Source organism: Apis mellifera, linkage group LG3 (assembly GCF_003254395.2).
Source record: "Apis mellifera strain DH4 linkage group LG3, Amel_HAv3.1, whole genome shotgun sequence".
Lineage (NCBI taxonomy): Eukaryota > Metazoa > Arthropoda > Insecta > Hymenoptera > Apidae > Apis > Apis mellifera.
In genome coordinates this window covers 3,404,894-3,428,928 of record NC_037640.1, presented here as the reverse complement: position 1 = coordinate 3,428,928, position 24,035 = coordinate 3,404,894, and the positions used below count along the sequence as shown (strand labels likewise).

The following is a 24,035-nucleotide window of genomic DNA, read 5'->3' as shown; positions in this document are numbered from 1 at the left end:
AGGGCCCCCTGTCGAGCCGCTCCGGCATTACCTATAACCCCTCCCGAGGCGAGACACGAGCGCCACTCGTGGAACAACCGAACTGCGGAAATGGCCGCGGAAACGGGGCGCGGGGGGAGAGGAGGAAGGTAGGGAAATGCGCGTCGGGCGAAATATCGAGAAAAAAGTACACGACACCTCTTTTTTTTTCTGAAGGGAGAATGAAATTCTCTTTCTTTGGAAATTCGTTGGCAAGTAAACGAAGTGGCGATCTTTTGTAATCTCTTGAATGCGATTCTCTCTCTTTTTATTTTATCACGCGCACGAGAAGAAGAAGAAGGGATAATTGGTAATTCGGGTGTTAAATTTGTTCTGATTAATAATTCGTAGATATTCGTTATTCGTATAAAAAGGAAAAAGCGTTTTTTTACGTTACGCAGTTACGCGCAGTTTATTTACCAGAGCGTGGGTCGTAGGTAAAGAGCTAAAAGAGTAACGCAGATCGATTTTTCATTGGATATATAACAACGCATAGCAAGAATATTAAAAAGGAAAAGGTTCGTTGGATGGACGAACAGTACTACTCTCGACATTAATAACCTCTCTCTTCCTTTCTATTTTCACGAGATGATAAAACGAAGGTAATGATTGGTCATGAATGGTTGATTGGAATATTTTCGATCGATCTTTTCCAATCTTTCCTCCATTCGATATTATATGACTTTATTACGTCACAGAAGAGTTCCCTTTTTAGAGTAGGAATTCGACGAGTCGATTTTTAGGGCACCGATCGAGCCAGTCGAGTGACTCGATGCCGCGGTGCGAGCGAGTCTAGGCGGTGAGTCATCGGTGAGCCGCTTTTCCTCGCGAAAGGACTAAATTGACGCGTAAATACGTAACGAGACAGAACGAGCCGCGTGACGAACGTTCAAGTTCCCCTTTCGAAACAGACCTACCCTCTTCTTCCTTTTTCTCCTCTTCTCCTTCTCCTTTTTCTTCCTCCTCTTTCTCTTCTTTTTTCCACTTTCTCGAGCTCGTCTCCCCTCCTCGCAGTAGCCGTGCAAACAAATAAGGAGTCAATCTTCGACTTTGGTAGAAGAAAAAAGAAGTAGAGGAAGAAGGAGAGGAAAGGAAAGTTTCGATCAATAAGCGATTTTTCCATCGTAAAGAAAAAAATGGTATCGCAAAAAGGCAAAGTTTAGTTCGTGATCCACGCAGAAGTTGGCTTCTCGCTAATTTTTTCGATCGACACTCGGCCGAAAGCTGGAAATTCGAGGCAGGCGGGATTCCGAGAACCACCTGTTGGAAATCTACCGGTGTGTCTATACAAACATGTTTTCCTCGACGCGGAGAGAAACGAAAACTTTGTCTCCGCTCCTTTTCGTCTCTCCAACGTTTTCTTTTTCCTTCTCGTTTTTTACATTCCTCGAACACGGAATGGATTTTTACGTAGGATGTGTGGATAGCTTTCCATCTCGATTCACGTCATAAATAAAAGCTGCCTGTATATTTGTTTAAATTTGCGTTTCTTTTCCTTTCTTTCTTTTTCCTCGAAAGCGCGAATATTATTAAGAATTTCAATTCAATTCTGTTTTCTGATCGAAATTTATCCGAATTCGATTAAAAATTTGAATATTTACCACGAACAACGTTGCTATTGCAACTCGTTGGATAGATAGTTACGGATGGATGCAATATTGATATAGGTAATATTGATGCAGGTACAGGTAAACATCAACTCAATTATACATTCATCAATCGCGTATTGCGGTATGTTAAACACGTAACGCAACGCAAATCAATTTTTCAATATAATAAAATCATATATCTATACAGGCCGATTAATACCTGTAAATTGTACCTCCACCTTTCTATTATAAAACTTGCATTCGCGTATCGTTATTCATTTACAACAATTAGCATCTAATTTCGAAATCAAACCTCTCTCTCTCTCTCTCTCTCTCTCTCTTGTTAATAATTCACTCGTGTCCAATCCATCGAAAATTTCAAAATTCCCTCCCTATCTCTTTCTCATTCAATCGCAATAAAAATATATTCTAATCGAAGGATATATTCGTGGAGAGTCGTAAGAGAGAAAAATCTCCTCGAAGTCTCGTGGCAGGTGCGCGTCGTTTCTCGATTCCGGGGAAGGGTTGACGAAAAAAACGTTGACGCGCGTTAAAAGTTTGGCTCTCCTCCCCTCCCTCGAGGGTTGTTGGATTCCCCTCTGCGTTAACGGGGAACACGTGCATCGTTGTTGCCCTTTCTCCTCCTCCCCTAGTTTCTCGAAGGCGATGCACGCGGTCTGTTTACAGTAGAGACTTCCTCGAGGGAGCAGCTCCCTTTGAGGGAGTCCCTTTTTCCGGCGACGCAATCTCCCGCGGCTTTTTCGTGATTCTCGAAATCGGGCGTAGCTGGAATCATCTCGTCAACTTTCCTCCTCGTTTCTTGGAGAGGTCTTCTCGTGAGGTCTGTCAGGCAAATTCATTCAGGTTTTGGGATCGTAGTTGTGGAATAGATAGGAAAATTCGGATAGGAATCGATTCTTCTTAAAATGTATCTCGATTATAAAAGTATCTGGAAGAAACTTTCTCCCGTATTTTATATTTTCTAATTTATTTACACTTTCCACGTAGATAAGAAGCTTGAGGTAGACAAATCTTTCAAAATTGTATATATGGAGAGATTTCGTTTTTTGAGAAAGAGAAAAACAATAGTAGGCGGAAAAGATGACGATTGATTGGAAGCGTGGCCACTTGGAAACGCCAATTTCTTCGAATTTTCTAATTTATTTATACTTTCCACGTAGATAAGAAGCTTGAGGTAGAAAAATCTTTCAAAATTGATGACGATTGATTCGAAACGTGGCCACGTGGAAACGAAAGATGGCCGCCAATTTCTTCGAATTTTCTAATTTATTTATATTTTCCACATAGAAGCTTGAGAGAAGAAAAATTTAGAAAAATTTTTCAAAATTGTATATATGGAGAGATTTCATTTTTTGAGAAAGAGAAAAACAATAATAGGCGGAAAAGACAACGATTGATTCGAAGCATGGCCATCTGGAAATGCCAATTTCTTCGAATTTTCTAATTTATTTATATTTTCCACATAGATAAGAAGTTTGGTAGAAAAATTGTTCAAAATTGTATATATATTTCGTTTTTTGAGAAAAAGGAAAACAATAGTAGGCGGAAAAGATGACGATTGATTGGAAGCCACGTGGAAACGAAAGATGGCCGCCAATTTCTTTGAATTTTCTAATTTATACTTTCCACATAGATAAAAAGCTTGGTAGAAAAATTTCTCAAAATTGTATATATGAAAAGATTCGTTTTTTGAGAAAGAGAAAAACAATAGTAGGCGGAAAAGACGACGATTGATTGGAAGCCACGTGGAAACGAAAGATGGCCGCCAATTTCTTCGAATTGCGGAAAAAGAAGAAGAAGAAGAAGAAGAAGAAAAAAGATCCCGCCAAAGGAAACCTCCAAGGTTCGTTCATTGTGTCGATATACCTCCTCCTCCTCCCCCCTCTTTCTTCTTCTTCTTCTTTTTTTCTCTCTCTTCTTATTTAACGATAAAATACGATGTTATCCGGCTACGGGTCGCCGGTATAATTAAGCGCGAAGGACACGCGGGTCGGCAACTTAATTCCCACGAGCTGTGTGTGCACGAGGGACTTCGTGACTTTTGCCGTGCGTTTCCTCGCCGCCGTGTGTTTCCATGCAATTTTCCTGACAGGCCATCGCCGCCGCCGCCGCCGCCGCCGCTTTCGCAATGAAAATTAACTCGGCACGACAAGAGGAAGCGGCCGAGAAATAAACGCAACGACAACTGGTTCCTCGCTACCACGAAAATAATTAACCGTGTCTTTTGCATTTTTCCTTCTCCTTTCCTTTTTTTTTTTTTTTGCTTTTAAGAATGATACGATGAGTATTCAGCTTGGAAAGTATTCGAAAGTGGATCAATTAAGGCAAGGTAAGGATGTAGGATTTTCGAATTGTTTAAAATACTATCCTTTCTTCTTTTTTGGAAAATTTCGAAAATTATTCGTCCACCTGGAAGGTTAATGTAACATAAGGGGATTTTTTAGATTCGTGTGTGTAAAAATTTTCACTCTTGTATTATTACAATTTTTGCGATTAATAAAAGAGAGAATTGATGAGGATTGGATGAAAATACTTTTTGTAGAATCGTAAGTGTTGATTTAAGTTGAAGAAGATTGGATAGCTTTATTTATTAACGAGATAGTCGAGATAAATTAATCTTGGACGATTCAATATTTTCGATATAAATAGACACATTATGTCAATCCGACGAATGTCTCGAAATCTGCATGATATTTTATCGCGTCGAATTTAAAACTGCGATAAAATCGTCGTTTCTTTTTCTTAGTAGCCGTGTATATTAAGATCATCGTGTCAAGTGCCATTATTTTTTTTCCTTCTCCTCATCCTTCAAGATACCAATTCCTTCCTACGAAATCAGCCTAACTCAAATTATTTTGCACTTCTTCCTCGTCGTCTAATAAATAAGCTACTCTTCCTGAATCGTTCCAATAAATATATTGGCCGATCGAATTCACGAAAGCGGGGGAAAAGTATAAAAAAAAAAGAAAGAAAGAGAGAGAGAGAATCGTGCGTAATCTTTTATCCTTGGGACCTATCCCATACCGCCGCCAGGTAAACAGTTTCGCAAGAGAATCACGGCTCGCGAGATCGGGAATTTCCTTATACCACGCGTGTGTACGTATTCGTGTATGTGTGTGTGTGTGTGTGTGTGTGTGTGTGTGTGTGTGTGTGTATGTGTGTGTATTGGACGCGGCCAATCAACGCGCTTACCCCGCTCAACGTGGCGCGAAATTGGGTTAGCCAGTGAAACGATCGATCGTGATCGATCCTCGCGTCTCTCGGCCTTCTCTTTCGTCTTCGAACCCGCGCACTTCCGGTGTCGTAATTGATGCTCCTCGATTAAATACCCGTCGATTGTTTTATATTATTTTGGAAAGAAAAAAGAAGAAGAAGAGAAGGAAGGGGAAATATTTTAAAAATCGATGTTCGAAATATTTATCAAATTTCCGTGATTGAGTTAATTGTTCGTTGCAACAATTTTTATTAATTCGATGGGATATTTAAATTTATTTACATCTATTGATATAAATAATAATTTTGAATAAGAAGGAATTAGTTTATCGAGGAAGAGGCACTTGAGTCGCGCGTTGAGCAATCGAGAAATGGAAATTTTTTTTTTCTCGCAGGAGACGAAAGGAGAAATATTTTTAAACGAAAGTTTCTTCTATATATATAAAGAAGATGGAATTTTGTTTAATTTTTCTGAGACAATTTTTTTTTTGAACGGAAAGAAGAGAAATCGGGTTAAAGATCGATCGATTGCGTTTAAAAAACGCAAGAGTAATCTTTTCGCGTTAATTTATGCGATTGATAGGGAGGGATTGCGAAGGAATCACAATTCGTTGATGGATGGCTAGCGATGATTTTTTTTGAAACGCTTTTGTGTGCCAATAATAATAGAGCGCGTACGAGGCATATCGATGAGTTTGTCGGTTGTGCAATTTTCTTTTTACGCTGAGCGTATTTGCTTTACGATTCGAGTAGAGTATTTGCATAATCGTAGGGGGGAAAGAAAGAAAGAAAGAAAAAAAAGGAGAGGTTAAAGAAACGATTAATTGACATTATACAGAAGGATCCTCGTTTTTCTCGATGGAAAGAAAAAAATAAAAGAGAGAGAGAAAAGGTAAATGATAACGTTTCGACATTTCATTCTCAAAAAAAATGAAATAAACTTACTGTTTACTTGTGTACTTAGTAATTTCGATTCTAGTGATATCTAGGTACGCGTATATTTTTATAGCCTGAAAATGATATTTACCCGCGAAAGAGTAGCTTCGACAATGAATATTTTTCATTCAAAACTCGTATCTCCAATACCAGTAATGTAACCGGATAAAATATAATCTAATTTATTATCCATAATTTATCTCGCGATATATATCGTAAAAAAAAAAGAAAAAAAATCTCAATTTTATAATCCCCAATATATTATTAATTTATCCCAATTTATTTTATTAACTCGTAAAAATCACTAAACGATAAATCTCTCTAGAGAATTTTATTTTTTTCCAATTTTTTTTTTCTTCTTTTTTACAAATCGTTGCGAACGAAATCTCGAAAAATCAAATACAAACGGATCGAGTAGAGAAAAATTTGGACAAATTATCGAGTTGTTCGATAATTTCATTACGAATTTCCCGAATAAAGTAAACGAATAAGAAATTCTCGTCGTCGTGAAATCGTTGCATCACCGATAATCGGAGAACAGTTTTTCGTCGTTTTACGCGGAAGATTCAATGCCTCTTTCGAATCGGCCAACGGCGGGTAAATGTCAAAGCAATTGCGTTTGCGGGAACGCGCATTGTCGTCGACGTTTAATGTTTCGCGTTGCGCTTAAGTATCGATTTACAATTCTTTTGAAAAACGTCCTCGCCGAGAGAAATTGGTCGTAAGACGTCTTATTTTTTTTTTTTTATTATTCTTTCTTTCTTCTCTTCTCTTCTCTTCTTTCCTCCTTTTTTTTCTCTCTCTTCCCCTCTCTTTCCCTCCTCCCGATCGAAAAAAAGCGAACGGCGATCGTTCTTGGAAATCACTCGGAGAGAATTCGATATCTCTACCTGCGTTTCGTTACATTATTCAAAGAAGTTGAATGTTCTAGGAAAACTGTGTTTCGTAATTCCGCGATAGCCGTATCGAATTCGTCTTTCCACCGATCGATGCTGATCCGGAAATATTGGGGATCAATATCGATCGAGTTAACGCGTGCATTATATCCGTGGAATATAATCACAATTATATTCTTAGAACTTGTGAATTCTTAATCAGCAAGTAGTTAGTGGTTATTTATGCATTTACTCGATCATCGAATTATACCAAGTCACGAAAATTATTTTATCGCGGTGATACAAATTTAAATTTAATCTTTTGAAAATTTAAAGAGATCCGAGTTTAAAAAAATTTAAAACAAATTACATATATTGTGATTTCTTTATAAAGAGATACGATGATATAACAATAATAATCGTATTAAAAAAAGAAAGAAGAAGAAAAAAAAAGGTATTATTTTGAGCAAAAGTATCGATACGATGCACGTCCGTTACGAGGGCATCATTCCCATCGCCGAGTATCACGGCGTTGCGGGCAGGTGGGAGGAGGGGCGGGGGGGGGGGGGGGGGAGGAATACGTGTATGGCAACGCAACAGTTTAGAGTGAAGTGTTACGTCAGTGAAAGTGTTATGCCAATGTGGGCCGAGGCTAACCTGTGAGCCCTGTCTCCGCGTGTAAATACTCGCACACGTTGTATACACGTTCGTATACACGCGGTGTACACGGCTTGTACACGTAGTGGAGAAGCGCGAGAGGTAACGCCGCGTATATATCCACCGTGTGTATACGCGACTTGTCGTACGACCGAATTCCGTGTCGCTTAATGTTACAGCCCCGATATCGCCTCTATCCACCTTCTCCTTCTCCCTCTCCCTCTCCCTCTTTCCCTCTCTCTCTCTCTCGCTCGTCCCTTTTCCACTTTCGAACGATCGTACGAGGATAAATCGTACGAGGCAGTATTTACGCAGAAGCAGAGAGGAAGAACAAAGAGTGGTGGAAGTGGTCGGTCGAAGCGAAGTGACGGAAACCGAGAGAGGGCGCTCCATCTATCGCGATGTTCGTTGGAGCGTTACGGGAGATAGGGAGACGGAATGGAACGATCCAAGTATTGTTAGGCGGATGACATCTTCGTTTAAGAATGCGCCGTTAAGGATATGATAGCGCGTAATCGAGTCTTTATATACTTGTACACGTGGGATGGCGAGTGATCGAGTATGGTTCACGGACGATCGATCCTTCCACGAGTGACGCATAATCCGTTCTCCATCCTGTTTTTCCATTTTTCGGGTTAACCTGCCGATTTGGCAGGTTTATTAACTTCGCTCTGTCGAGGAGATTTATCGGGATGATCCGAGGTCGATGTTAATCGTTGCAGATAAAGTAGTATCCTCGGTGTATTATACTATTTTAATCTTCGCGCGTAATTATCTTTATGTGTCGTTTCGGATAGAATTTATTTTAATTCGAAAATGTTTTAATTCGTGTCGATAGATGGCGAATCTTTATACGATCTCGCACATCTCCTCCGTATTTTTACGAATTTGTTAAAATCGTGATCCTTATTATCGTTATATCGAACGTAAAATTTATCGCATTACATTATACAGATATGCGTCACGTAATCCTGGTACGCAAGAGGTGTCTAATTGGCACGATCGAACAGTGGCTAAAAATCGATCCAGCTTTCGAATCGGCGGCGCGTTTCGACGACCTTGCCACACCGTGTTTAGCTCTCTTCCCGCGCCACGACGGGCACTTTAGACGCCGCCTTCGTACACCTATGCAGGAATTCCGGAAGGCGGGCCTTCCTGCCACGGTTTCGCCCGTCGTAATTCATTCTCGTCGCCGCGGATCCGCGCGCCTTAACCTAAACGAGCTTTCCGTAAGGAGCATGGTTTCTCTCCGGATTGGAAAGCTTCTTGGAAAACTTTTGACAATAATAAAACTTGAGAACAATTATATTGATTTTCCAATCAATCGTATATCGAATTTTTTAACACGATTAGACAGCGCGGGAAATTCAAATCTGTAAAAATTCCATTTCCAAGAAATTTCTGTCTCATATCAGATTTTTTACCAGATCGAACACGCGATAGCCAAACCATTTTCCAGCCCATTAATTTACGAGATCTCAGAGGTTACATTCCTTTCTCTCTAGACTAACTCAAACACGATGATAACGCGTCAAGGTTGCGTAATGTCCCATCTATAAATCAACTTGGTCTTGTTGCGCAGATAAAAAAGAATTTGGTCGAAGCAAAAATGATTCGTCCGCGATCTTTTCCATTTTTTTCTTTTTTTTTTTTTTACCTTCCTCGATAACGAATAATTTTCTCCTCTTCGAACGAAAATTCCTCTCGATGACCCACACGGTTAGAAATCTCTCTCTCTCTCTCTCTCTCTCGTTTCAGAAATCTCGTTCGGATGCATATATGTAAAAGATTAAATCTGGAAACGAGCGTCGCATTTCGAAGTACGTAGTAGAATATTTTCGCTCGCCAAGAGACCGGTAAAATGATTTTCCTTGGATAATTGACTAACAGCCCTCGTGAAAACACAGGAGATCCACTCGTCTGGATATTTCTGCTCTCGGATAAACTGCCGATGATTCGCGACAAAATTATTGAACGCGTTCCACGAATACCACGACATCGGATACTACGCGACTGATCTTCATGAATAAATCGCGCTTCGCCAATTTTCCACGGAAAATCCTCCCTTCCCTCCTTTCCTTCAATCTCTTTTTTCTTCCTTTTCTTTTTACAATATCTCTCTATAAATTTCCAACACATCGATACATTCTTCGCGATATTATATATTTAACATTCGCCGTCCAATTCTCTTCTTCTCTCGAAAACTGACAAAAAGAAATTTCATTAAACCGAAAATTATTCGAGAAAAATTGCATTACTCGCATATACAATCTCTTAATTGAAACGTGGATGCAGAGGATGTGTGAAACTGTTAAGGGAGAAAGGGGAGTGGAACGGAAGTCTGGTTCGTGTCAAAATATATCCTTGGCCGTGGGACAAACTCGCCCCTTCGAGCCTGGCCAATTCCTCTCTTTTTGATAATCGATGAGATAGAAATTGTCCTCCTCCTCCTCTATTTTCCACTCCTCTTTCTGGCGAGTAGAGGAATATTTTTACCTCGTTGCATATTCAACAGGGGATTCAAAGGGTTATCCGCTTTTTAGAAACCGTGGCGTGGCGGGAGGAAGGATGCAAATTTTCGAATCGAATCTGGCAGATTACAGGCCGCGGATTCATCGCTGCTTAATACGGCGGGAAAATGTGTTTTTCCAAATTTTTCTGGGGGATAAACGTGTAAGGGGTTGATGAGGAGGAATTCTTGGGTGACGAGTTTTCACTTGGAAATGTTTAAGATTATTTATTTATTTATTTATTTTTAAGTTTCTTTTTCTTCGTAAAAGTTTCGATGGAATTTTAATATTATTTATTTGTTTGTTTATTAATTTTATTCGTCGAAGAGGAATTGGTCCGGGATATAAGTATTTTTCTTTCTTTTTATAATTCTTTTGCATGAAATGTTTTGTAAGTCGCGTTAGTCTCATTATCATCCTTGAACCATTTATTGCAAGAAAGCTGGATAAACGATAAACAATGTGTATCACAACAAGCAGTGTAAACTCGTTTTATCTACTGCTTTCTTTCCAAGTTTAAGTTCACAGATCACGAACGCATGAATTTTTAACTTTCGTCCACTCGTTTTCGACTCGCACATACGATATTAACGCGTTAAATAAAACAGATGGAATTAATTGTCTCGTCGAGAATCAAAAGATTCGTTATTTTCCTTTATATAAAATTACGTATAACATAAAAAAATACTACAACGATTTTATTAAAAAGAGGAATTTTTCTTCGCTCTGCAAAGATGGTTGAATTTTATAATTAAAATTATCCTCCTGAATTATTTATACACGATCCAGATAGAAACTTATTAACTCCTAATAATAGTTTTTAGAAAAACTGGCTGGGAAAATACTTTAGCCCGAAGTTCAGTTCGAAAGGGGTGAGCGTGTTTTACAAAGCAAACACGTCGCCCTCCCCCGGAGAAGGGGGAAGGTTGAAAAGTAGGTTGGACTGCTACATAGTTCGGTGTGTATTTGGGTTAATCAATTTTTCACTTCGGTCGTGATAAGGAACAAGTCTTGGCGAAGACTTTGATCTAAAAAAAAAAAAAAAAGAAAAAAAGGAAAAGAAAGACATGGACATCGATTTATCGGCCAACACTCCCAACAATGCTAATTTCCAATGATAATTTATTCCCACGGAATCGAGTCGCATTTGTTTTCCAAAGTGGCGTCTCGTTATCGACCGACACAAAGATGACGTTACAAATTTCTACCGTGTTGAAGCTAAGCTAAGCTAAAAACCGGAAACGACGATCCTCTGCCACCCTCTCTCGCGCGCCATGTGTGCGCCCAGAGGGTAACGGTTCAGGAGAGAGAAAAAAATATTATCGAAAGGATCGTTCTCTGGCGAGAAAAAAAAAAAAGAAAGAACAGAAATAATTAACGAACGACGCTTTTCACGCTTTTCGTTTGAGATTCGAGAAGCCAAGGATGAAGAAAAAAGGATTTAAATTTTAGAGCAGAATAGAAATTAATATTTCAAAAGTTGTTGTTGAAATTGTAATTAATTACAGTTACATTCGAATTAATGTAAGTTGGGTAATCTAGTTTCACAATTTTTTTCAACGTAATTTATCGTACGAATAATTAAAAAAAAATATATATATATATCGATTTATTTAAACTCGATACTTGTCGCAGGTGGATATTGATAATGATAATTTGTAAAATTTGATTAATAATGGTGATTTAAAAGGTTTAACTTTGAGTTAAAAATTACATTAACTATAAATCAAATCGGAATATCGGATAACCGATCGCGACGAGAGATGGATTTTGTAACGATATCGTTGTAAAAAAAATCTATCAATTTTTCCAAAGATGTGTGAAACACTTGAATGAGGGAAAGTGATTGGAAAATCGGCATCTCTCCCCGTCGTTTAACCCGTCTCGTTTGGTCTGAAATCGATCGAGAGACATGGAAGAATTATTTTTAAGAACGACAAGTTTTTAACCAGACAGAATTTAAGATATATTCGCGATTGGTGGTAAGCAAATTTATATTTGATGATTATTGGATGCTAGGCTAATTCCACGTCTATTTCAGTAGATTCACCCCCTCCCCTCCTCCTAGAGGTGTGTAATACAACGTAGAAATTATTTCCGACCACCACGTGGATGATGATGAGCGGCGGAGGAGCAAATTGGGTCATCAGACGGCGCGGATGGAACGCGATAATTCCGCGAAAATTATCTGGAAAAATCCTCCTCCATTCCCGATCGATTTATATTTTCGGATGGTGGGTAATTTTTTCGATTTTTCTTCTTCTTCTTTTTTCTATCAGAAAATTATTTCCCGATCGAAGTAAAATTGGCCGAGGATTCGTTCGGTGCAACGACTGATCTCTCCAAATAACCGAGATCGATAATCGTTCTTCGACCCTGTTCCAGGTCACTTGTACTCGCCATCCCTTCTCTCTTCGATAGAGAATTCTCTTATCTCTTTTAGATGGATGTTAAGTTTCTCTTCTAGCTTGCAAGTCGATAGGAAAATTTGGGAAGGAATAGCTTGTTGTTGCTTGATTTTATGGTTATGAAAATTTTATATATTTTGTTTCTTTAAGAAAAATATAATAGAATTCTTCATTTATATGTGGGCAAGTCGATAGGAAAATTTTGGGAAGGAATAGCTTGTTGTTGCTTGATTTTATGGTTAATGATAGGTGAAAATTTTATATATTTTGTTTCTTTAAGAAAAATATAATAGAATTCTTCATTTATATGTGGGCAAGTCGATAGGAAAATTTTGGGAAGGAATAGCTTGTTGTTGCTTGATTTTATGGTTAATGATAGGTGAAAATTTTATATATTTTGTTTCTTTAAGAAAAATATAATAGAATTCTTCATTTATATGTGGGCAAGTCGATAGGAAAATTTTGGGAAGGAATAGCTTGTTGTTGCTTGATTTTATGGTTAATGATAGGTGAAAATTTTATATATTTTGTTTCTTTAAGAAAAATATAATAGAATTCTTCATTTATATGTGGGAGGACAAGCTTCGTGTAACAACAAGGTTCGTATAATTCGATGTTATACGAATTATATTGTTCGTATAATATAATATTCTAATTTTACCGATTTCATTCGATTCGCACATAAATTTAGTCTTTTTTAAAAAAAGACAACGTAAAGGCGTTAAAAAATATTACGTAAATCTTTCTTTTTATCAAATAACATCCATTCATGATCGTCTTTTCGTATAACCTCGGCGATTTATCTTTTCAAATATTTTTTAAAAAGCAACTCTTTGTTCTTCAACTCCGATCCATTAAAAAAAAACCGATTATTAAAACCGTATATCTCCCATATATATCTACAATATATATACGATAATATTGTACGATATATACACGCGTGCCCGTATGTATACAAATTCGTACTCGTTGGTTCGCGTTCGAAAGCGACGATACATAACCGCTGTGTGTATATAAACAGAAACCGTAGAAGGAAAATTATCGGTCGAGGGAACAGTCTCTCGGCATCCATCCGCTCGAGCACACCTCCTCTCGCCCATTACACGATTATCTATTATTTCGTTGCTTTTCGTAAATTTGATGGGTGGCCGATTCGAGAGCGTGGATCGAATAAAAACCGCGTCCATCTGGATTGGCGCGAGTATTTGCGTGCCGGTTTCGCGAGTGGTCACGGCCCTGCATCTGGGTCTAGGCGAGTTCTCGCGAGTCGAAGATACGAAGAGGGAGAGAGAGAGAGAGAGAGAGAGATCGGTGGAGCGCGAAAAGGACGAGCGTCGGTGGAAGGGAGACGGCGAGATACGCGGCAGACGGAGAGGGAAAGGGACGGCGCGCTCACACACACAACGATGTGTGCAATCGGTGACGCGTGTGCTCCGCGGCGACCCAATTTGCAAAGTTCTTCCTACACGTCGCCGTCGGATCGTATCTCTCGACTCGGTTTTTCCACCAACTCCTCCATTCTATACGTGTATATATATATATATATATAAGGAAGCGCCTATTCTCTTCCATTTCCTATTTTTTTCGATTTTCTTCTTTCCCGCGCTTTTTAACGTGGCGCCTACCTGAATGAATCTCGTACGTTTCTTTTTATTAGGGGTGGGAGAGGAGGGAGGGTTTAGGGTTTGGATAGCTTTTTTCTTCTCTCTTCGTTTATAAATTTAAACGAAACGCGGTTTTGCGGTTTTTCGGAAGGTTTGCGAGCGGAAACATTGGAGCGAGTTGAGCGTTGAATGCGGTTTCGTCACACGCATTCGACACGCGCGGAGGGAAATCGTTGCAGTTTTCATGAGCTGCGCCTCGATGCTTCTCGCCAAACACGGCGAATTGCGCGTTTTTTTTCTTCTTCTTCTTCTTCTTCTTTTTTTACGATGTCCTCGAAACGAATCTTTGCCTTCTTCGAGGCACGATCGTGCCGATTTACGCGTCGAAGAATTGTATGGATTTTGTGTCGGCAAACGTTTTATTGGCAACGTTTTTTCTTTCTTCTTTCTATTTCAATCCCAAGAGAATTCCATCCGGGGAATTATTCTTGATAATAACGTTGTTAAAAATTTCGATTTCGCTCGAGAGAGAACAGTTCTTTACAAGTAGGTCTCTCATAATAGGAGACTCGAAGAAGGACAGAGTTCGCGTTTCAGTCTCGAATTATATTAGTTCGTATATCGAGATGTACGCATCATCGATCACGATTCGGGTCGAAATATCGAGCAGGAATCCCCCAATTAGCCGATACAAGTCAGCCAATGAGTCATTAGTACAGCCCTGGCCGGCTGCTAGACGGAGCAGTGAGAGCGGATAGAAGAGAGTGCGTGTTCCTCTCTCTATCCCTCTCTCCTCGCTCGCTCGCTCGCTCTACGAGAGTCTATTAGCATCGGCCGCGCACGCCTAGCGGGGCCTTGACACAGTGCGTGTCAGGCATTGCATGCCGATAGCGGAAAGCGCAATCTATTTATCGAGGTTTATCGACTATTTCGCGTACGAGTGGCGGCGTTAAATCGCTCGATCGCAATCGCCTGGCCGGCTATTAATAATCGTTTCGATTTATTATAAACCGGCCGGTGATTCGGACGGTCAGACGGATCTTCTTCTTCTTCTTCTTTCTTCTAAGCTTTGGCTCGTGACAGTTGTATCGTATTCGATATAATATCTTTGTACGTATTTTTTTTGTTGATTTTTACAAAAGAGGTGTCGATGTATAGTAATAAAGAGATTCAAGAAAATGTTTGTTTAGAGGTTGTAACGAAGATTGTTATCCTTCTTCTTCGAAGCTTTGGCTCGTGACAGTTGTATTCGATATAATATCTTTGTACGTATTTTTTTAGTTTTGTTGATTTTTACAAAAGAGGTGTCGATGTATGGTATAAAAGAGATTCAAGAAAATGTTTGTTTAGAGGTTGTAACGAAGATTGTTATCCTTCTTCTTCGAAGCTTTGGCTCGTGACAGTTGTATTCGATATAATATCTTTGTACGTATTTTTTTAGTTTTGTTGATTTTTACAAAAGAGGTGTCGATGTATAGTAATAAAGAGATTCAAGAAAATGTTTGTTTAGAGGTTGTAAGGAAGATTGTTATCCTGGGTTCGTTCGAGAGTCGATCGGCGTATTTTATACACGTTGTTGGCTCGCGTATACACGGAGAACGTACGTGTTCGTTACCCTCGTTCTCGTTTCCACCGCGTCGCGGTTTGGCCAACTGTCGCCACGGGATCGTTGCTCTGCTAAGAAATCTGATAACGCAACTCGCGCGAGTGGCGCAATTCGTTTCGATACGTTTTGATTTTGACTCGTAATTTAACTCCCTTTCGGCAGTGGTCAATAATCTGGATATCAGTCAGAGTAATAATCTTAATAACGAGACTCGTAGAATTGTTGGTTAGATGGTCAATAAAATGGACGAGATTTTTATTCGACGATATTTCCAAAGAGGAGAATGTTTTTCGTTGTTATTTTTATCAACAATGTACAAGATGGAAGATCGTTCTAAAACGCTTCGTGACGGAGGATTTTATTCTTACCCGACGATAAATATTTCTTCGACGATTAAATCTCCGGTTTAATCGAAAATAATTCACCTCGGATCGGTTGGAAATATCGAAATCCAATGTTATTTCTTCTTTTCCTTTCTTCTAATTAAGATATCGTTGAAAACAGGATTTTTTATCGCAACATCTTTCTCTTTCCTCGATCGAGAAATCGAATTCGAAAACTACTTTTAGCGTCCACCATCTTTGAAAATATCTTTTCGACGGAGTCACAAGGGCTAGTTCCTTTGGCCGCGTAATGACGTAATAACTAACGATATCCATTAGCGGCGTGTTACTAGGATAGTTCCTTTTCTGGGGGATCTGATAATGAAACATTTAAACGTTACGTAATTGGTGGGGTATCGGCCGCGCATGCGCCGCGCGGCCAGACGAACCGTGATATTTTCTGCATGCAAAAGTTTTATCGGGAGATGGCGATGACCTCCCGCGATGACATCGGGCGGGCGAATCTTTTTCGGGGGCGTTCTCATCTCGAGAAATTTCGAGACGCCGTTTCGTTTCGTTTCTCTCTCTCTTTCTCTCGTTTTTATTTATCGTCAACAAATTATCGTGTTTATATTTACTACGATCAACTGGTTCGATTATATAATTTATACGCATCGTCGGTTAAAGAACGAGAAAAATCGTACGTTCGACAGGATTTTTCGAAGTGAGAAATCGATATCTGCAACGCGCGTATTTTTAATTAATCGAAATATCCGATACAAAATAATGAAACGAATAAGTTGTTGCATTATTCGTAATTAGAGTCGTTTCTTATTAATGGCTGACGAATAATAAAAAGCCAATCGCGTAATTCTCTCTCGAGCCAAAATTGATACAAAAATTCTCCTCTGTTTAGATTATCGACGATCATTCCTCCCCCTCGTCTTCTTCCCCCGAAAAGACGTGTCATCGTGTTTCAACGTCGAGAATATACGAACAATTAAATATATATCCCTCGCGAAAAATCTGATTGGTCATCCATCGGGGAAAGAGAAGAATCCAGGAAGAGAAGAGTTGCGACGACACCCAGGCTCGACCCAGATTCCCTCCCTTTTTCTCGCGAGCGAGAGAGAGAGAGAGGGAGGGGGTTGTCGGTTCGATAGGGGTATTAAGAATCGAGGTGACCGGGTCGATCCCGAATTCCGGGCCATTCGGTTCCGTCTTTGGCCGTCTGGCGGTGGTGGTGGTGATGGTGTGTCCACGCTGCCCCTGGTGATTTTTTTTCTCCCCTTTTTTTTTTTTTTCGTGAACAGCGGCACGACCCAGTTAATCGGCTCGCCGATAATTAGCCCGGAAAAAGAGGAGGGGTTGAAGAAGGAGTCGGTGGCACGTGAATTGCGGAGCGGCCGCTTAAAAGATTAACCCTTCTCGTAGGTGGATGATATCGGTTTCCGGTGAGCAAGCTCGTCGCTTTTGTCTTTGCTCGACAGAGAGAGAGAGAGAGAGACTCGTCTCTGGTTGCAAGCATTTGCTAATGGGGGTGTGTTGCGAATCGTGGCGTGTCGCGACAGGGTTGACTCTTCCAGCCGTGAATTATTTCGTTGTTCCCTTTTTTTTCTTCTTCTTATTGGAATGGAATATCGTTGTTCTCTTTTCTTCTTCTTCTTCTTATTGGAATGGAATATCGTTTCTCATCTAGATTTGATGATCGTTTGGTTTTCTTCGAAAATAAAAATCTTCTTTCCATCGTGGAAATAAATTCAATTCTAAAAATTTCCTCCCCCAATAATTCATTCGAATCTTCGTATTTTTTCAAGCTTAATTGAATCCGAGTTAAAGATCACGATTTAAAGATCAATATAAATTATTGCCAGATCTTCTTTGATCTTCCTTAATTTCGAAATTAAAACCTTGAATATATATTTCGTATAAGATCACGATTTAAAGAACAATATAAATTATTGCCAAACTCTCCCTTAATTTCGAGATTAAAACCTTGAAATATATTTTGAGGTACATAGATTCGTTGTTTCGATGATAAGAGATCAAAGGGGATGATCAAAATCGACGATTTAAAGATCAATACAAATTATTACCAAAAATTCTTCCTTAATTTCGAGATTAAAACCTTATAAAATATATTTCGGATTTTATATATAGATTCGTTGTTTCGATGATTCGAGATCAAAGGGGGATGATCGAAATCGACGATTTAAAGATCAATACAAATTATTACCAAAAATTCTCCCTTAATTTCGAGATTAAAACCTTAAAATATATTTCGGATTTTATATATAGATTCGTTGTTTCGATGATTCGAGATCAAAGGAGGAGGAAGAGGGACGATCGAAATCGATGATTCGATTCGAAAATCAATATAAATTGTTGCGAAACTTTGGTCTTCCTTAATTTCGAGATTAAAACCTTGAAATATATTTCGTACAGATTCGTATTTATAGATTCGTTGTTTCGATGATGAAAGGGGGAGGGACGATCGAAAAAGGCGTATTGTCAGGAAAGCGAAAGGAGGAAACGGAATCGAGCGCGAAACGATAACGGCGCAGAAGTTTGTTTCGCAAAGTCTCGACCAAAGGCATTCGCGTTACTTCATTCTACGCATTCCACGTATTGCGAAACGTATCTCGAACCGTTGCGAACTTGGGTGCCGCGCACACACCTCTCCTCGGGGAGATGGGTGTCCTTTATTTCTCGTTTACGCGCCTCCTTTTTCGAGCCCTGGCCATCTACGTTCTCGTTTTCCACTCGTTGCGCGCATTACGGAATTTTAAATCATCGATAATTTTTGGTGTTATTGAGGATATATTGTAGGCTAGGCTAGATCTCAAATCCATTTCTTTTTTTCTTAATTCGAAACATTTGTTCGTAACAGGAGGAAAAATTATTTAAGACAGGAAAAATGGAAGAGAGTTATTTATTCATTGATTATGTGTGATTCGTTTAAAAGAAAGTATATCATTCTTTTTTGGATCAATTTTTAATTTCCCCGTTGTTGAGGATATGTTGTAGGCTAGATCCCAAATCCATTTCTTTTTTTCTTAATTCGAAACATTTGTTCGTAACAGGAGGAAGAATTATTTAAGACAGGAAAAATGGAAGAGAGTTATTTATTCATTGATTATGTGTGATTCGTTTAAAAGAAAGTATATCATTTTCTTTTGGATCAATTTTTAATTTCCCCGTCAAAGATATATTTTCGTTTTATAATAAGAAGTGTAAATAATGATTGACTGGCTCGAATACTGTGTGTGTGTGTATATATATATATATATAAAAGTATAGAAAATAGAGATTCTCAGAGAATCTTCCACAAGATTGAAAGAAAAAAACCGAAGAAGAGAGCGAATTTTTCAAACGATTTTCTGGAGGGGAGGAAAGGAACGAAGACACGTAAAGGAAATGTCAACGAGGAATACTCTCTCTCTCTCCCTCTCTTAAAGAGGGCTCTCTTAATGTAATAATCGATCGAAACTCGCTCAGACATGCTAATTCGATTTCGAGAGACTTTGAACAACTGGTTGCTCCGCCCACAGTCTCGTACAGTTTTCACCACTTGGCCCTTGACAACTTTGGCGAAATTGCGCGACGTACCGATGCTATAGAATGAAACGAGTTGAAGAAGGAGGAAAGAAAAAGGGGGAGGGAAGGGAAAAAAAAAGAGGAGAGCACGATACGAAACGAAGGGGGAACGAAAAGGGGCAGGATGGAAAAGTTTCCAGTCGTGGACGAACGGATGACGAATTATTCGTCGCTAATAACGAAACCCTCCCCCTCTTGAAGACAACTTGTCAATAATTCACTGTCCTAGAGATCGTAGACGGTTTTCAAATCCTCCGGGGAAAAACTAGTCGCACGCGATCGGGGCGAAATTCAATTCCTCTTTTTCAACGTGCTTTTGATCGAGGGAGGGTGTTCTTCTTTTCTTTTTTTCTTTTTTTCGAAATTAAACAATCGTTCGACTGTCAATAAAGATGTATCTTCTTCTCTTAATCATTAGTTAACGAAGGTTCTATTATAATTATCATTATCATAGACTTTGGAAAATCGTATCAGATTTCTAGGTTTTATTCCAACGAGAAGATTAGAGATTCATTTTTCTCGCGATTTAACCGAAACGACATTTGCGTACAGATTAAATTCTGAGAATAAGGTTAAGGTTACAGCTGTTCCACTTCACGCCTCGAACTGAATTAAGCGTCGTTTAGCGCGTTCCATCGACGAGGAGGGTTTTACTTGTTGAATTCTTCTCTCGAGTTCTCCAAAGTTTGAACAATTTTTACTCGGATATTTATAGGAAGATATGATTTAGAATTTTAGAAAAATTCACGAATCTTTCGATTATTTCACGTGTCTTCCATTTTATTATCCAAAAATCTCAGAAGAAAGACTCGTTGCACGAGTTTCAACGAGTTTCTGAACGATGATCGAGGAATTTTCGAAAGAGATCTTTCTTCCTCGAGTCGTGAATTTATTCGAATAATTCTTCGGGACGTGTTTCGTTTAAGAGAGCGGTTAACGAGAGAGATCGATTGGACGGCAGGCAGACGTAAGAGGGCAATCGTGGAGGGTTGCGTTGTGAGGTAGGGCAGGATAGGGGTGGAGAGAGAGAGAGGTAATGGCGTAGAAAAAATTCGTGACCCACTTTCTTTCGGGGACGAAAGAAACGATGGAGGATGCTGCACGCACTTTCGCTTCCACCATGGTCCAAGATGCGTGGATAATCGGCCGCTTTCCATTCGATATTTCCAATATTTAGTTCGATATTATCCAATGGAATTTCTTCTTTAATAAATGGAGTAATCCTTTCTCAAAGGTGTCAATGATATTCGAAGAATGAAAATTTGAAAAATTCTAAAAAAAGATTTCTTTTATTCCAACTATACTTTCGATATCTGATTATTTTAAGAAGAAATATATTCTTCGTAGAATCGAGCCACCATCCAGCTTTAAGATAGCTTTGTCCTTGTGATTTATAAAAGGAAAAAGAGTAGTAGAAAATAATTTAATAATAGCCACAAGCATGATTTCTCTTTCGATAACAAATCTTCTCAAAATTTCGTATCTCTCCTTGCAATGTATGATATCATAAACCACATGTAATAATTTCTGTATATAGATATCGTAGATAAAACGACAGGGGGTGTTCGTGAAAGGGGTTGAACAAATTTTGGAAAATCGTCCAATTGGAGGAGAGGGAAAGGAAGATCTTGACGGCGGTGACGCCTTTTGTACTTTATCACGGCTGGATTTCGGGGGTTATACACCCCGTGAGAGCTGGGCTGGTCCTCGAAGGTCGTCTGGAGCGACCTTATCGATTCCAACCCCCGACACTCGCCTTACCACACCGTGTCTTTTATACACTTTCCGGAGGGAAAAACGTTTGCTTCCCTCCTTTTCTTAATTCGCTTTCGAACTCCGATTATTTCTCTTCTTCAGATGCAAGAGATATGAGCTAGAAGATACAGGATGATGACACTTTTGGCGTTCCATTTCGACACGTATAGAAAGAGAGAGAAGCCCTTGTGTCGTTTTTCAGCCCCTGTTGACTTCTAGCGATGCGTCATAATCGATTACTCAAACCTAAATAGATTTTCGAGGGTACGTATTCGGGGGTGAGCCACGTCACGTTTCGAGGGGGATGGGTCCCGGAGGGGTTGCCTCGCTTCTCCTTCGTCTTCTTCTTCTTTCTCTTCTCCGATCTAGCGTATCAATTTGTCGATCGTTGGTCGAATTTCAACTAGTGTTTTCAATCCTCTCGGTTGGAAATCTAATAATTCGTATTTTTTCTTTTCTTTTGGAGAAAATTTCCTTCTCGATGAAAGAAGATCGAGAAATTAAAGAGATTAAAGATTGTAGAATTTTTAAGGAGTCTTGTGTTATAATGTAATAGTGAAATTTTTGAAATATTCGTATTTTCGTATCTAGAATAATTCTTGGTCGTTTCTTCTTCTTAGATATCAATTTCGTTGTACGAATTTGAACGAGTCTCAGTTTCGATCTTCTTGATTGTACAAATATTTTCAACGTTAATAAAAATTGAAGATGGATAATTTTGAAATAAAATAATATAATATTGTGTAAAGTTTCGAACGGCTTGGTTGACCGAGCAAAAGCTTAATGTAAACGCGGCTTTACGTGCCGGGATCAATCGTCGAGGCAAACGACCTTCATCGATCGAAAAATACCTCTGTTATCGTATTTTGTTCGTTCACGGGTAGATTACCGTGGAGCGCCATAAGCCTGTCAAAATCGAGATTATCCGAAGCCGGGAGCGAAAACCAATCACGCGCCGAGATTATCCTCCAGTTTTTCTCGAACTGGAAAAATGTGGGAGAATTCGTTGTAAAAAAGAAAGAAAGAAAGAAAGATTATTTAAAATCAAATTTAAAACTTATTCCTTTTTTTTTATCATTGATTTCAGATATGATTTATTGTAAAAGGAAAATGTCCCTTCTGAACTAGCTTTTCAAACTAAAATTCTATCAATTATAAAAGATACACGAATATATGGATTTTTGTAGATTAAATTAAAAAATTATTGAAAAGATATAAATATCAAAATTCGAGATCTTCACCAGGAAAAAAAAATATATATATATACATATTCGTTTAATTATTTAAATTAAAAAATTGAATTACGATGCTGTTCGAATTCCTTTTAATTAAATAATCTTAAAAACTATCGAATTTGAAGACAAATTTTAATCTTCGAAATCGAATTCAAAAGGGATATGTATATATATATAAAATAATAGATCAAAAGGGCACTTTCACTCAATCTCTCGAGGAGAACAGACGACTCTCCCGATTAGCCCAGTTTCGATTCGAAGGGATGTGATATCGATGTGTCAGGGGCAGCTTCTTCCTCTCTTCCCCCCTCTTTGAATCCAAAAAGATATCATTGCCTCTCTACTTCTCGAATTTTTCCTTCATCGATATTCTTTCTATATTTTCCTCCTCCTTTTTTTCTTCTTCTTTTGCTTTTTCGATACAATCCGTCGAATGAGATTCTATTCGGATTAGGGTAGAAAAAAAACAATTATAATCCTCGAGACTAATTATTATTCTAATCGACCAGCAAAATTATTCATTTCCAAAATGAAACTTTACAAATCTCTTCACGATTTCACTTTACATTTCATTCGTCAGATACAGTTTCTGAGGAATAAGGCGTTTCAGAAGACGATTGTCAAAGCCGTGGTCGCGATCGAAAAGAAAGAAAATTGGAAACAAGAAAGAGGAGATAATCGCAGTAATCTAATCGTCCCGAAATACGGATCGAGGAGGAGGGGGAGAGGATCGATGAACGAGACGGGCCCCGTTACGATTCGTGGACGACGATTACGAGGAATAATTTTTCCCTCGATTGAAGCGCGGGGAACGCGTGCGTGGAACCGGTTTCTCTCCGATAACATTCTCCCCCCTTCCGAGCGAGAAGAAGTCTAGACGGTTTTTCCTCTCCTTTCCACCCTTCCACCTCGTGCCCTCGTCGCGAAAGTAAAGCCCGCCATGAAAATAACGTTTATACGCAGTCTGGACTCTTCTTTTCAACCTTCCCCTCTCTCTCTCTCGATCGATCAACCCCAAATCGTCCTCGTTGGCAGAAATTTGAAATTCGAAATTCTGGGGGGAGGTGGTTCTTAAAATACCACTTTGACGTCTCAGGGTCTTTGAGTTGAAAAAGAATCGAGTTATTGTATCAATGTAGAAATTTATTCTTTTGGAGGGAAATAATTTGTAGTTACGAATTATTCTGTGATGATTTCACCGTTAAAGCGAAATTATCGTTCGTTTTTGATAAATTCATCGGAATTTCGTTGTGAGATATTTATTATGATCGTAATTAAAGCTTGTGATTATCTTGTTTCGAAGAGTTTTTTCGTATTCTAATAATTCTCTTGATAATTCTAGAGTTGAATTCGAACTTTTTTAAATTGGAGTCGAATTCAGATTCGCGAATTATTATTATCATCAGTGTAATTATTCATTAAATTTATTAGGATTATATGATACGAGATGCAATATTGTAACAATGCGTTCTATTGTACGATACAATGTGTTGTAACAATATTGTGTGTTATTACACGATTAACAGATAATGTAAAATTTCCAAGCTTTTTCTACACTTCGTTTCACACTTTATTATCCTTAATGATTCACAACGCTCGTGGCAAAGATCATTGGCGAGACGTTATCTGAAAAAAAAAAAGTAAAAAAAGAAAATGTTAAATCTCTCATGTCTCGGCTTAAAAAATTG

At 38.8% G+C, this 24,035-nt stretch overlaps 1 protein-coding gene and 1 long non-coding RNA gene across 11 annotated transcripts in view; one reads left to right on the top strand and one right to left on the bottom strand.

Moving 5' to 3' along the window:
• The window catches only part of E74 (ecdysteroid-regulated gene E74), a 149,154-nt gene that overhangs the window by 47,438 nt on the left and 77,681 nt on the right, over window positions 1-24,035 (top strand).
• LOC102654462 overlaps window positions 22,645-24,035 on the bottom strand; it is a 29,087-nt gene continuing 27,696 nt past the window's right edge. The window contains exon 8 of the long non-coding RNA XR_001702348.2: window positions 22,645-23,973. This is a non-coding gene — a long non-coding RNA (uncharacterized LOC102654462). The remainder of the gene's footprint in view (window positions 23,974-24,035) is intronic.